We start from the raw sequence: 14,315 nt of genomic DNA on the forward strand, positions 1-14,315 counted from the left end.
AGGTCGTGTGACTTCACACCATACTCAGAAAAGTCAACATCCTTCCACTGTCCTTGAGTCCTGCATGATGCAGGGCACTGAGATCCCATCAGGCTTGTTCTCTGCTCCAGTCAGCCAGCCTCCTTGCTGTTCTCAGCTACATGACACAGGCCTTCCCTCATCTAACTGCAGTGGGGTTGCTCTGCTGCACAGAACTTCCCTGGACACTCTTTGTGGTAATTCATGTCGTTCAAATATTTTCCCAAAGGTCACTTTCTGAGTGATGCCCACACTGACCACGCTAGGAAGATAAGCGTCTTCCTGTTCCCACATACTGACTCTGGGGCACCGTCCCACAAGAATACTCACTTTAATCGAATATTTCCTTTATTTAATATCACACAGTCTACAGTCTCCTTATGCCACTAGGACACACACTATACAGGTCAGTAAGTTGGGCTTGTTTCAGTTCATTGAGGTTTCTGAGATGCAAAAAACAGCCTGTCACATATCTACATACAACAATCATCAGTTTATGAATGATCAGTGTAAAGCACCCCCATGTTCTAGAGACAGTGTCTTTACTAGTGTGGCCTCAGACCACATGCTGCACATACCTTCACTCACTTTGTTACAGAGCAACTCTGATATGAAATGGGTTGTCTGACTGTGGGTCCTCACCTGTGCACTTAAAAGGACTTATTAATGCTAAACTGCAGGCACACACAAAAGGTTAATAAAAGGTTTATTTACAAGGAAGGGGAAATGAAGTAATTAATAATTCAGGGAGAAAAAGAGGAGATAAATTCATAAATGTATCCTACCCATTCTGCTGACCTGGTCCCAATGACCACCAAAAGCTGGCTAAAAGCCCAGTGCTGTGAGGCCAAGAGGCCAACCCCAGCTCACACAGCTGGTTATATACCCATACAAAGAACATGCTGCTTAACTCCACAGTCAGGTCCTTGCAACCCTCCCTTTGGTGATCTTGAGATTTGTATTTCCCAGTTTCTTGATGGAATGGGATGAAGTCCTCAAAACCTCTATGGAGTTTGCTCACGACATCCTTTCCCACAAACAACTTGACATCAGTGCCCCCTCTGCCCTCTCTCTCCCAAGAGCTTTCCCCTCCCCACCAGCTCTCCTGCACACCACAGCACATGATGTATTTCACTCCTTAGAAAAGAGTTTCTGTGTCCCATTTTAAGTAACAGAAAATGTATCTTAAACTCTACTTTATCAACCATAAATTCACAGAAGCACTGGGAAAACTAGGCTGAAGGGCAGGGAGAGGGGGCAGCTGCAGAGAAGACAGAAACCAACAGGAACTGATCTAAGAGGAGAAATTATCTGATATCTACTCTACTAATACCAGGATTGGTTCTTGAAAAAAGATTGAGGAAATATGGAAAGAATAATTCAGAAAGTGTTCTGAAAGGAAGTCAAAACTTTGAATCTGGACATTAATCTCTAATTCATGTACTCCTGTGTGCAGGAGTCACCTGGGCCTTGTGAGGACAATGACAGATGCCTCCTGCTGCTGCCAGAGACAGGGACATGCAGAGGACATAAGACCTGGTCTCTAAACATGAAAAAGAACAGCATAAAGCAACGAAAACCAAAGAAGTAAATAAAAACACTGAGATATGAGGACTGAGGGGTGAACTCTGGCCAGAGCCTAGACCAATCGGCCTCACGAAGCCCTTCCTGTCTATAGTCTGGTGGTGTCTGAGTCCCTGTGATCACAGGCCCTCCTGGGACAGTGCTCCTGAAGACAAGGACAAAGGAGCAGAGAGATGACCCCTGAGAGTGACCATGTCAAAGCCCACGATACACTGAGCACCGACTAGACACAGGCCCCGTCCCCTCAGCTCCTCACAGCCTCTCCTGCCCCACCTGCACAGACTCAGCACAGCAAACCTGCAGTTCTGGCTGGTCCTCAGGGTCCTCTTTATTTCCTATTAAAAATTAGGAATCTTTTTAATTAACCCACCAACCCACATGACAAAACAAAAAAATTAATTCATATCTGGATTACTATTTTCAAAAGGATATTACACATTATTCCTCAGGAAAACACAAAATACAGGCAGGGATGGTGTCAGCCCCATCTCTGCTGGAGAAGAAAGTCACCAAGGAGAGACACAGATCAGTTTGGGAGGGTCCTGGTGGCAGGGCTGGGCCAGTCTCCCCACCTCCTCCGACACAGCCTTCCTCGTTACAGGAGCACAGACACATGAGGACGCCTTGCAGCTAGAGAAACCAGGGATGTTTTAAATACAAGTATGTATTTTTTGAGGTAGTGTTTGGTTTACATCACTGTATTTTAGAAGTGTAGGATCAGCCCGTTCAGGTATTTTTAATTCAGCACCCACCACCAAAGCCACCCACTGTCCCCATCATAGTCCACTGTGTCCCCCCACTTTTCTCACCCTTACTGCTGTGCCCTGGTAGCATAGATCTACAGTCATATTTCAAGGTTTAGATTTGCAGTTTGACTTACCTGAGCATTTTCTGGTTTCTCTATGTCCCCAACACAAGTGACACCATTGGAATTTGTCTTTCCTTCCAACTATTAGCTTAGCATAATCCCTTCCAGCTCCATCCATGTTGCACAAATGGCATGGGTTTACTTGTCTTGACCTCTGAGTAGTATCCACTGTGTATACAAACCACATCTTCTTGACTTCTCCTCTGTTTTGGGGAATTTAAGTTGTTTCCATCACTTGGCTACTGAAAACAGTGCTGCAGTGATCATGGGTATGCAAGTTTCCCTTCAAATTAGTGTTTTATATATATTCTTCAAGTAGATACCAAGGCGGAATTGCCGGGTGACACAGAAGATCCATTTTTTGTCTTTTGAGAACCCTTGTAGCCTTTCCATGTTGGTGGGACCAGTATGTATCCCCACCTCAGCATAGGACTGTTCCCTCTTTTTCCACATCCTCAAGCACTTGTTGTTTCTGATCTTTTTGTTTTGGGCCATTTCACAGGTGTGAGGGGTATCTCATGGTGGTTTAAACTGGGGAATCTTAAAGTCACAAAATGGGGATCAGAAGAAACCTTGCATCACTCAGTCCCCACAAGGCCACAGTATCACACTGTGAAAGAAATTGTTTTAGGAACAAATTCAGGTGAATCACTTAAGTGTCTACACTCTCCATAGTCCACCGCATCCTCAGAATGTCCCCCTCACAGCTTCCCCATCACATGGTCCCATCCCATCCTCTCTGCCCCAGCCCTTCCCACCACAGGCCTCCAGGGTCTCACCTTTAGGGCTGAGAGACACATCAGGGCCCTGCACTGTCACTGCCTGGGAGAACAAAAACAGAACCTGGTTGAGCCATAGAGAATGAGACCACAGAAGGGACTGATGAGGTGACTCCACCATGGCTCCATCTACATTGTCCCCAGGGGCTCAGGAACCAAACCCCTGATCCACATTTACCTGCAGCCTGAGTGTAGCTTCCTCCTTGTCCTCCTGTGGGAAGAAACATGGTGTGAGACCAGAGAGGAGTCAGGCTATGAAGTCCTAAAGGAATCCGCACGTCTGGACCACAGGGAAGTTTTCAAACTGTAGCATCCAGGGCAGGACCAGGATATGAAGAAAGGAGATGGGGTAGGGGATTGACCTACCACCTCCTGGTTGGAATATGTCCTCAGCAGACCTTCCCCTCTGCCATTTCCGTAATCAGGGTCCCATCACCAGAATTATCAAGGAGACAATTTTTGATTTTTCATAAGTGTTTTACAAAAAGAGTGATGTTTGCAATCAGCTCCAGACTGGGCTACACAGTGTGTTAACCAAGTAGGGTAAGTTCTACCTGGACTTGAAAGCCACCAGGACAAGATCCCCCACCCACACCCTCCCTACCTGAGCTTCTTCATCCCATCACAGAGCCCATGAGCACAGCTCCAAGGACCAGCCAACAATGCTGCCCACTGGAAGGAAGGAAAGTAAGACCCTAACTCACAAGCTTTCATCCTGACCCTCTGAAGTCTCCAGAAGGACTCCTGGGAAAGAGGACTGAGGGCAGGCTTCGGGGAAGGAGAAAGCACCAAGCCAGGGCAGGGCAGAGGGGGACAGCGGGACTGACAACGGCAGAGACGTGCCTTCCTGGGGTCCTGTGACCCTCCCGGGTTCCTAATCTCTTCCTCTCACCCCACAGTGATTGTTTCCTGCCTGATCTAACTCAAACATGCAGATGTTGGTCAAGGCCAGACCTCGCCTCCCACCTGTCCCTCTCCCTTCTCCTTCTCCCACCCTTTATCTGCCCCCCTGTCCGCCCCCCCCAAGCAGCAGGAGTTAGATTGTGGGCTTCATGACCAGCATCCAGGACCTGGGGAGACTGAGGGCTGGACGATTGATGGGACCACAATGATGCTGATTGGCTGCTCTGGAGATCTCCAGCAATAGGGAGTGAGAACTGGGGTGAGTTACCAGTATCCAGGCAGGAGGACCCGACACAGGTGATGAGTGCAACTGATAGAGAGGGAGGTGGGAATCCCCAACAGCCACCTTCCTGGCCCCAGACATGCCTTGGGACTGAGACCCTGAGAACCGCACACGGACACGGTGGCGAGAGGGGTGGGGGTGTCATTGCTTTGCCCCCTCCTCCCCCCATCAAGTGCTTGTCACACAGGCTCCCCAAGTCCAGCCTGGGACAGTCAGTGCGTTCTCAAACATTTTCCTTTCAGGATCTCTGTGCAGTCTTAGAAATTAGTGAGGACCCTAAATATAATTTGTTCATGTGGGTTATAGCGATCAATATTCAACACACAAGGAATGAAACCATTTTAAAAGTCTTATTATTTCTCTTAGAAAATATTAATAATCATTTATTTTTTTAAATTTTTGTGTCTTTCTTGTCTGCTCATTAGAAGATCTTTGAATTTTCATGTTTTCTTCTACATGTATTCTGTTGTTTTGATTGAAGTCTATGAAGAAATATACAGCCTCATGATAATATGAGCTGTAGTGTTTGAATAACCTTTTCAGATAATTGTGAAAATTCAACTTTGATACTAAATTATAATGATGTAAGTAGTAGTTTCTCAAAGGGTATTTGCAACGTGACTCTGAAACATACATTGACTATTTCCTATTCTGTTAATAGGAAATTAATTCCATAAGCCTTACTTGCATATTTTGGTTCTTGTGCTAGTATATGATATTTTTTTTTAAAGTAATGCAGTTTCACTGGTTGTTATAGTCTTCAGTGTTCATTACACTGGAGTGAATTATCAAAAAAGTATCTTTTTTCTTTTTTTTTTTTTTTTTGCCACAGATCCCAAAAGAAAACCAGGAAGTTAGTCCATACTGGAAGTTGTCAAGTTCAAAGTGATGGAACTCAATTTTCCATAATTATGGTTTTTACATTTTATCTGGAGTTTACATTTTATTGAGACAACAAGTACTGTCAGTGGTCAATATTCATTTGATTTTCTAAAGGACAGACTCACATTCATTTTCAGGATAGTGTCTGCAATTCAATTAGTCTATGTAACCACAGTGTAGCCATTCATTCCTTCAATTAAAAATGGAATTGCCTAAAGAAGAGGCTAATTCACTTCATACATTTCCCCAGGACACAGTCCTTTTCCTGGAGCACACCGCCTTATGTGCACTTCCTTGTCATCGTTTCAGACCTTTAAAAAAATGTGGATTTCAGGATGATAAAATAGAAAAGATACTTTCTTGACTTAACCAGGACCCTTTGAAGTGAAACTGGTTTGGATTTCTTTTTTCTACAAGTAAGTGTGGTGAAGAACAACTACTACTGTAGTTGGTACTCTAGTCTCCATTTTTACTAAGTTTTACCTCAGAGGAAATGTCAAAAGAGTGAAAGGCCAGTGTTGTCTAAGTGATGCTATGAAAATGGTTTTGACCTCATGGGTCCTGTGGAAGGTTCTGGTGACATCAAGGGTACCACAGACTGCACTTTGAAACATGTTTTCTCACTGAACCAGGGAGAATCTCCCAAGTGTTCTCTGACTTTGCCTCCTCTTCATTTGCAGAATCCCTCTCCCTGTTTGGGTGTCAGGCTCCCAAAGCTTATCTTTGAGCTTTGTTCCTGGACTCTCCTGGAAGAGAACTCAGTCCTCAGGATATGCTTGTCCTCAGCCTGAGAGGGAGATGGGACAGATGTTTCCCTTTGCAATTGGGACAGTTTGTGTCTGGAGCACCAGAACATTTTTGGTTTTGTTTTATACTAGCTTAATATGCATGTCTATCCAGATAGCGACCTGACCTATTACTTAAGAGTGATAATATTGGCCCTTTCATTTTACATGTGTATGTGTCTAATGCATTTGACTTGATATCCCCAAGCATGAAGAGCTGTGCTGTGCAACAGAATGTTCTAGGAGAAGGGATTGTTCTTCACGTGCACTGAATAATATGGTGCCTGTAACCCTGGGGCTATTGAACACTTGAGATATGGCTCATGAGCTGAGATCTTTAACTTTTCATTATATTTCATGTATGTTCTTTGTAGCTATCATATTGGACACGACATTTGTAGAGTGTTCTTAAATTTCATTATCTGCCCCCCATCTATGTAATGCATAGTTGATGTATAATAAAATTATCTTCATTGGAAGTCATGGATTTCTCTATGTGGGTTTTAAGGATATCCTTAAAAAACAGCACGTCCAAGGAATTTAATTAATATGTACTTTAACAAAAGGGAGGTTGAGATCCCAAATCTGAATACAAGCTATCAAATTCCTGGCTGACCACTAAAATGTGCAGATGTGGGATGCTCAAGAGAAACTGCTTGAAAAAAAAAAAAAAACAAAAAAACAAAAAACAGAAAGAACTAGAGGGAGTTCTACCCTGAGGGGCAGACTGATTCTGCTGAAATCTGTGAGTATGTACCTATGACTGATGAATTCCCAATCCACACAAGCTCAGAGGACAGAAAAAAAAAAAAATCACTGAATGGAGGACTCAAGGTCAGAATTTGGGGCTAGCCATGCATTTGGATATTTGGGAACACTAGGAACAAGATAGACAACAAGAGAGTGAACACCAACATCTGAGTGGATCTGGTAGGGATGGCATAGTCCAACTCTATCAACACTGGCATCAGTTGAAACGTGTCCGTTCAACATTTTTAATGTCCTTAGCCAGAATCATGAGTGATTTCAGAAGAGTTGCCTCTTGTTTCGGGACTGGGGCACACAGAGCATGCGGGCCTGTTCTGAAGCACCTGGTCACTTGCTTGCTCTTTGTTTTCCTCTGATGAATGACCAGTTGTGGCTTCCTCCCCAGGTTATTGTTACTATCTTACCCACAGCCTTACTGGGTCCCTTGTTCTACTTCACATTGAAATCTTCAATCAGGATCTTGGAGAAGTTCCTGCCCACACTGCCCAGGCCTCTTGCCCAGCCTTCAGAGCAGGATTTGAGTTGCAAGGAGACCTGAGAAGTGGCCCTTGGAATCCACAGCACAGGCATTGCCCCCTGAGGCCCCTCTGGCAGGTTTTTGAAATACATGTAGTTCAGGTTTGCATCATGAGAGCCTCATGAGAGCCAGTCACAGCTGAGCAGTGAGTAGACCACGATAATTTTCTTCTCTGGAGTTATAATTATCTTGTCCGCTCATGAGCTTAGTTCCTGTTGTGCTCATTCCTAATCACCCCCAAGACAGCCCCAGGGTCAGAATCTCCATGGACATATCACATACACCAGCTATTCTACCCGCTTCATCCTGGGCAGACCCTTGTCCCACAGCCTCAGTCCGGCCTCCCGGGCCTGGGGCCTGCTCACCTGAAGCCCAGATCACTCACCTCACCCTTGGCCTCTCTCCTGTCCCGTTGTTGATTTTCCTGTGTCCTGTTCTCTCTGTGTCCATCATCTTTGTCTCCCCTTGCCCACTAGTGTCCTTTGCCCACTAGAGGAGGGATGTGACAGTAACCCCTGAGACCATAAACAGCTGAAGTGAATGTCTGTGCCCCCAGCGCCTCCCTCACATGGGCCTGACATGAATCTGGGCTGGATTCACCTGAGGATGGGGCAGGCCTGGCTCCAGGGTCTTCTGGCCTCCAGGCCTGAGTTGTCTCTTGAGGGCCCCAAGGTCTGTCCTTCGCCAGCCTCTTTCTGAAAGTCCTTGGGTGGGTCATGGAGTGGGGCTTGCTAATCCTCTAGGAAGAACCTAGGGAGGACACTCAGCGTGCACATTTTATCTGTGAGTGCTCAGGGATTTTCTTGAATTCTTTCTTCCTTTCCACTGTCCATTTTTTAAGACACTCGTATTGGAATAATCTTGATCGACAGACTCAGTTTCTTGTAGGTCTTCTCTCTGCTTGTCATTTCGTTTCCATTTGTATGACTTAGTGGAGTGAGACTTTAATATTCCAGTTCATCTGCTGAATTGTTCATTTCTGTGAACAAATTTATAATTTTCAAGAACTGTCTCTTATTCTATGATTATATAAATTAATAAACTCTTCTACCTTTATGGTTTATTTATTTTTAATGTATATTTTTAAAGATTTATTTATTTACTATGCATAGAAGAACTGGAGTATAGGCTACAGATGGGGATGGTGGTGAGAAGATTCACCAGGGATGATGGGGAGCAGAACTGGTGGATCTACTGAAATACACTGCTAAGGGGCGCAGCTGGTGAGTCAGGAGAGGGCTGTTGTGCATGTGGTTTACTCCCTGGCCAAGGATCAAACTCAGTCCTAGGCAGTGATAGCGCTGAGACTTAACCCTTATGCTACCAGGGAGCCCTGTTTTTAATGTATTTTTTACATCTTTTGACATTATTTAAATAATAGAAGGGTACCTGATAGCACTCCTACTAGTCTGCTTCCACAATAAACACTCTCCCTCCTCCCAGCATGGGCTCAGGTCGGGTTTACACATGTCTTTGTCATCTTTGCGCAGTGTCCATCTCTCATGAGAGGGCAAGCTCCACATCTCCATGGCCTCTCTCTGCTCTTCATTGTGTCTTCAGGGGGAGGCAGCTTTGGGAGTTGGGGAGCCATCTAGGGAGGGGTATTCTGGAAATGAAGGGGAGACAAAGGCAGAGAACACTTGGAGTGTGTTCTGTGGAGCCCTTGAAGTCACCCAGAACCTGTCACAGGATCCATTAGGTGAAACTATTTTCAAAACGTCACTTAGACACCGTTGGCTTTTTCACTTTTGACACTTGCTGAGGTAAAACTTAGTAAAAATGATCTTATATTACTAACTGCAATAGTAGTTTTTCTTCACCACTAATTACCTCATAAACACAACTCAACCAGTTCATTTCAAAATGTCTTGGTTAAATCATTGAAATTAGCTTCATTATTTTATCATCCTCAAAATCACATTTTACAATATCTGTTGTGATGACACGCAAGTACACACAGAATATGTGTCAAGGAAATATTTGCATGAGATGAATTAGACTGTTTCTCTTTTTTTGTAGGCAATACCATCTGACACGAAGGGATCAATGACAAAAACTATGGCTATTTGGATTTCGTTAATTGGCAGACATTGTCCTGAAAATGAATGTGTGCCTTTATGAAACTGACCTTCAACTGACAATTGATAACTGACAGTAACCTCGCCTTGCCAAAATAAAAGTGCTCAGACAAAACCAGAATTACGGAACATTGTGTCCTATCACTACCTTGACAATTTCCATTACTACTTTTACTTTTGAGATTTGTGGTGAAAAATAAAATCAATTTTTAAAAATAATTTGATTCTGGTGCCTTCCTGGTGTGCAAGGGTTTAAGCACTGCACTATGAAGCAATCCTCAGCCTCTGCAGTATGAGTTCGATCCCAGAAGCCAGAGAGCAACCCACATGGCAAAGCAGACCTCTCCTGCTGGCCCACTGCTCCCCCTCAGCAGTGTATTTCAGTCCGTCTGCCTGTTCTGCTCCCCACTAGGTCTCTGGTGAATCCTCTCACACACCGCCCCCTACATCTCTGGTCTGTACCCCAGCTCTTGTATGCATAAATAAATAAATCTTAAAAAAAAATTTTACTCCTCTGTAATGAACACTGAAGGTCTTTATAACTTAGTGGAACAATAATACTTAAAAAAATCACACATTAGCACATTACACATTAGCACAAGACGCCATCAGTATGCAAGAGAGGACTATGGAAATGTAACAGAATAAGAAATATTCAATGATATTGTTTCAGGTTTACTTTGCAAATAACCTTTGAGAAAATACCACCTGTATAGTTTTTAATTTAGAATCAAATTTGAATATTCACAATAATGTGAAAGTACTACTTCAACACATTTGTGTGAGGCTGTATATATTTTTCATCGACTCAACCGGAACCACAGACTAAATGCAGAAGGAAACATGAAAATCCTATTGTCTTCTAATGAGACAGACAAGAAAGACAATCGCAAAAATAAAAAACTAAAAGATCCATTCTTCTCATTGCCCTGATTATTTCCAGAAAGAAGTTATTTTTCTTAAGAACACTTTTTATTGGCTTCCCCGGTGACACAGAAGTTGAGCGCTGGGTTGCGAAACTGCCTGCAGCCTCTGCAGCGCCGGTTCGATCCCGGCTGCTCCCCAGCCACCGGAGGAGGTCCCACATGGCGTGCAGACCTCTCCTGCTGCCCGCTGCTCCCCTCAGCAGTGTACTTCGTCAGTCTGCCTGTTCTGCTCTCCGCTCTGGCTCTGGTGAATTCTCTCACCCTCCCGTGGTTCTGACTGTACCTAATGCTTTTATGAATAAATAAATAAATCTTTAAAAAAAGTAAAGGCAGGGCTTAAAAAAAACACTTTCTATTAACATGCATTGGATTATTACTATTATTCTAACTGAAATAGTTATATGATTAAACACAGCTTTATTCCAATTGAGTGTGGTAAATATGGGCAGCGATATCTCATAAACAAGATTATACTTGGCGTCCACCAATCCGAAACGAAAATGACTGAGAACCGCTGACCCAGTCCTTGGCCTGGAATCAGAGAGACAGTGTGGCAAAGTTTTGGGAGAGGAGAGGAGGCAGAGCAAAGCCCAGGTCCTATCTGGTTCTCATAATTCCAAGCCCCAGGGCTGTGTCTAGGGCAGGAAGGTTACTGTTGGGGATACCCCACTGCCCCCTTAGCTTCACTCTGTCCCACCACCTGTGGGCCCTGGACTCTTGTGACTCCTCCCCAGTTCTCAGCCCCAGTGCCTGGAGGTTCCAGAGAACCAATCAGCATCACTGCCTGCCCAGGTGAGTCTCCACCCACCAGCCTGGAGTCAGAAGCTCCCAGACCCCAGTAGTACTGGTTATGATGGCCCCAATCCTGCTCTTGCTGGTGCTTGTGAGGCCTCTGGCCCCAACAGAGACCCGGGCTGGTGAGTGCAGGGTGGAGGGAAAAGGCTTCTGCAGAGGAAGCTGCTGCTTAGGCCCCTCTGTCACCCCAGTGGCGCCCCTGGTCCCTTTCTGTCCCCACCTTCCTCCTCCTTTTGTCCCTGAGTCTTGCCCCTTCTGGACCCGCTGCCCATGTTCAGTCTCTGGAGCTCCCTCCTTCCTGGACACTTTCTCCCCTGCCCCATCTCCCCGGGACTCAGGACCCGCCCCGGAGGAGGGTCCGCCCGGCTTCACCCCCCCCCCCAGGCTCCCACTCTCTGAGGCTTTTAGAAACCGCGATGTCCCGGCCCGGCCTCGGGAGCCCTGGTACTTCGCGGTGGGCTACGTGGACGACACGCAGTTCATGCGGTTCGACAGCGACTCCCTGGGCCAGAGCGCGGAGCGCGGGCGCCCTGGGCGGGGCAGGTGGGGCAGGAGGATCAGGACGAGGAGACGCGGCTCCGCAGACACTCGGCGCGGAGGCTCCAAGCGCTCCTGGAGGCCCCGCGCGGCCGCCGCAGCCAGAGCCGGGCCGGGGAGCAGCGCTGGCCAGGCGCGTCACCGCTCCGCCCCACCCCCGCCCGAGTCTCGGGGCCCCGTGACCCCCGAGGCCGTGGCCCTGCCAGGCCCCTTGACCAGGGAAGAGCCCGCGGGACTTTCACCCTTAGGTGTCATTTAAGTTTGGGATTATTCAGGGCGGGGGATCGGGTGCGGGCGGGAGACCACGGGTGACTGAAGGGCGGCTCAGGGTCTCACACGATCCAGAGGACTTTGGGCTGCGACGTGGGGCCCGACGGGAGCCTCCTCCGCGGGCACGATCGGTGGCCTAAGATGGCACCGATTACATCGCCCTGGGCGGGGACCTGCGCGCCTGGACCGCGGCGGACCGGGCGGCTCAGCTCTCCAGCTCGAGAGGAAGGTCGGCAGAGCAGGACAGGAGCAGCCTGGAAAGCAAGTGCATGGAGTGGCTCCCCAGACTCCTGCAGATGGGGAAGGAGGCGCTGCAGCTCAGAGGTAAGAGGGCTGCGGGGCCTTGGATCTCCCTGAGGCGCACACCCCGCAGGGAAATGGAATCATGGTGAGAAAGCGCCCCTTCTGGCCAGAGAGGGAGCTGTCGGCCACGTGTTCCAGCTCTGGATGGAGACTGGCTGGAGGCTCCTGCTTTTTCTGAAGGACAGTTAAGGAATCCAGTTTCTCCTGAGAATGAGGGGAGACCATCCCCGAACTCACCCTTCACAGGATGCTTTTGACCGGCAGCCATCTTAGGGTCAATGAGTTTCTCTCTCAGGATCTTTTTGGTCAGAGAACATTTTTGGAGATCTCACTCCCGCCTGTCTGTGTCATCACCCTCCACCCAAGTCAGCAACAAAATTCTTTGAGACCTGCATCCCACCCTGGGCTCTCACCTACTATCTCAGACTCCAAACCAGGCTGGTTTCTGGGTTTGTGCTTCCTCCCTCCAAACATACTGTCTGTCCACTGGAGGATGGTCACATGAGGTATTTCAGTGTCCATGGGGAACACAAAGCATGAAATTTCTGATTTTTCCCACTCAGGCCCCCAAAGGGCGCAGGTGTCTCTTCACCCCATCACTGAGCATGAGGTCACCCTGAAGTGCTGGGCCTGGGCTTCTACCCTGCGGCCATCACTCTGACCTGGCAGCGAGATGGGAGGACCTGACCCAGGACACAGAGCTGGTGGAGACCAGGCCTGGGGGGGCTGGAACCTTTCAGAAGTGGGCTGCTGTGGTGGTGCCTTCTGGAGAGAAGCAGAGATACACATGCCGTGTGCAGCATGAGGGGCTGCTGGAGCCCCGGGTCCTGAGATGGGGTAAGAAGGGGAACATGGCCATGGAGTCTTTCTTAGGGAATCAGGAGCCTTTCTGGAGAGTGTCAGAGGGTCAGGTTGGAGGCCTGCAGGTTAGAGTCTCACCTTCCTTCCCTTGCAGTGCCCCTGCTCAGCCCTCCATCCCCACCATGGACATCATTAATGGTTTGGTCTTTCTCGGAGTTGTGCTCACTGGAGCTGTGGTGGTTGCAGCTGTGCTATGGAGGAAGAAGTGCTCAGGTAGGGAAGGGAGTGGGGGATCTTGTCCACTGGGGGCTTTCATGTCCCAGGGAGAACTTGCCCTATGTGGTTAATGAGAAGTACCATCCACACATGTGTGTTGCCCAGAGGGCATTTGGTCCAGTGCTTTCTCACCTCCTTTCTTCATTATTCCCAGTCCTGACCTGGTTCTTTAGTCCCAGTTCTGGAAACTTCCCTGTCTGCAGGATTAGAAGATACCTTTAGGACTTCTTACTTGACTCTTCCTGGTCTCACATGATGTTTCTCCCACAGGTGGACAAGGAGGAAGCTACACTCAGGCTCCAGGTAAGTGTGGATAAAGGGTTGGATCCCTGAGCCCTGGGGACAGTGTAGATGGAGCCCATGGGGGTGTCACCCTCATCAGTCCCTCCTGTGGTCTCATCTCTGACCAAATTTTGTTGTGTTCTCCCCAGTGGCAGTGCCCAAGGCTCTGAAATGTATCTCAGCCCCTAAAAGTGGCACCCTGGAGGCCTTCAGTGGGCATAGGGGTTGAGGCAGAGAGGCTGGCACTAGGTGATGGGGATGCTTTCAGGAGGACATCTTGAGAATGCAGGGACTGTTGATAGTGTTAACACTCAGATAATTCATCTGAATTTCTTCATGATTATTTTCTTTCTTTCACAGTGTGAGACAGCTTTGTGTTGGCTTGAATGCTACAGATTTCTTTTGAGACTTCATGATCCCTGTTTAAACCACTTCACACCTGTGAGAATGGTTCATATTCAAAAGACCAGAAAGCAAGTGCTGGCAAGGATATGGGAAAAAAAAAGGGACAGTCCTACATTGTTTTTGGGTATAGACGAGCCAACCCTTATGGAAACAGTATTGAAGTTTCTTAAATGTGGTTCTGCCATTGGACCCAGCAAATCTACACTGAGGATCTACTCACAGAGGATAAATACACTATTACTGTGAAGGGACCTG

The 14,315-nt window shown here is 47.2% G+C and overlaps 1 long non-coding RNA gene across 1 annotated transcript; it reads left to right on the forward strand.

Moving 5' to 3' along the window:
- Positions 1-13,259: 13,259 nt before the first annotated feature.
- LOC129146677 (uncharacterized) lies at positions 13,260-14,069 on the forward strand. The gene is made up of 3 exons (XR_008553705.1): positions 13,260-13,370; positions 13,644-13,676; positions 14,016-14,069. It is a non-coding gene; the product is annotated as an uncharacterized LOC129146677 (long non-coding RNA).
- The last annotated feature ends 246 nt before the right edge of the window (positions 14,070-14,315 follow it).

This window comes from Talpa occidentalis, unplaced genomic scaffold (genome assembly GCF_014898055.3).
Source record: "Talpa occidentalis isolate TD23 unplaced genomic scaffold, MPIMG_talOcc4v2.1 talOcc4.35, whole genome shotgun sequence".
In the NCBI taxonomy this organism is placed as follows: Eukaryota; Metazoa; Chordata; class Mammalia; order Eulipotyphla; family Talpidae; genus Talpa; species Talpa occidentalis.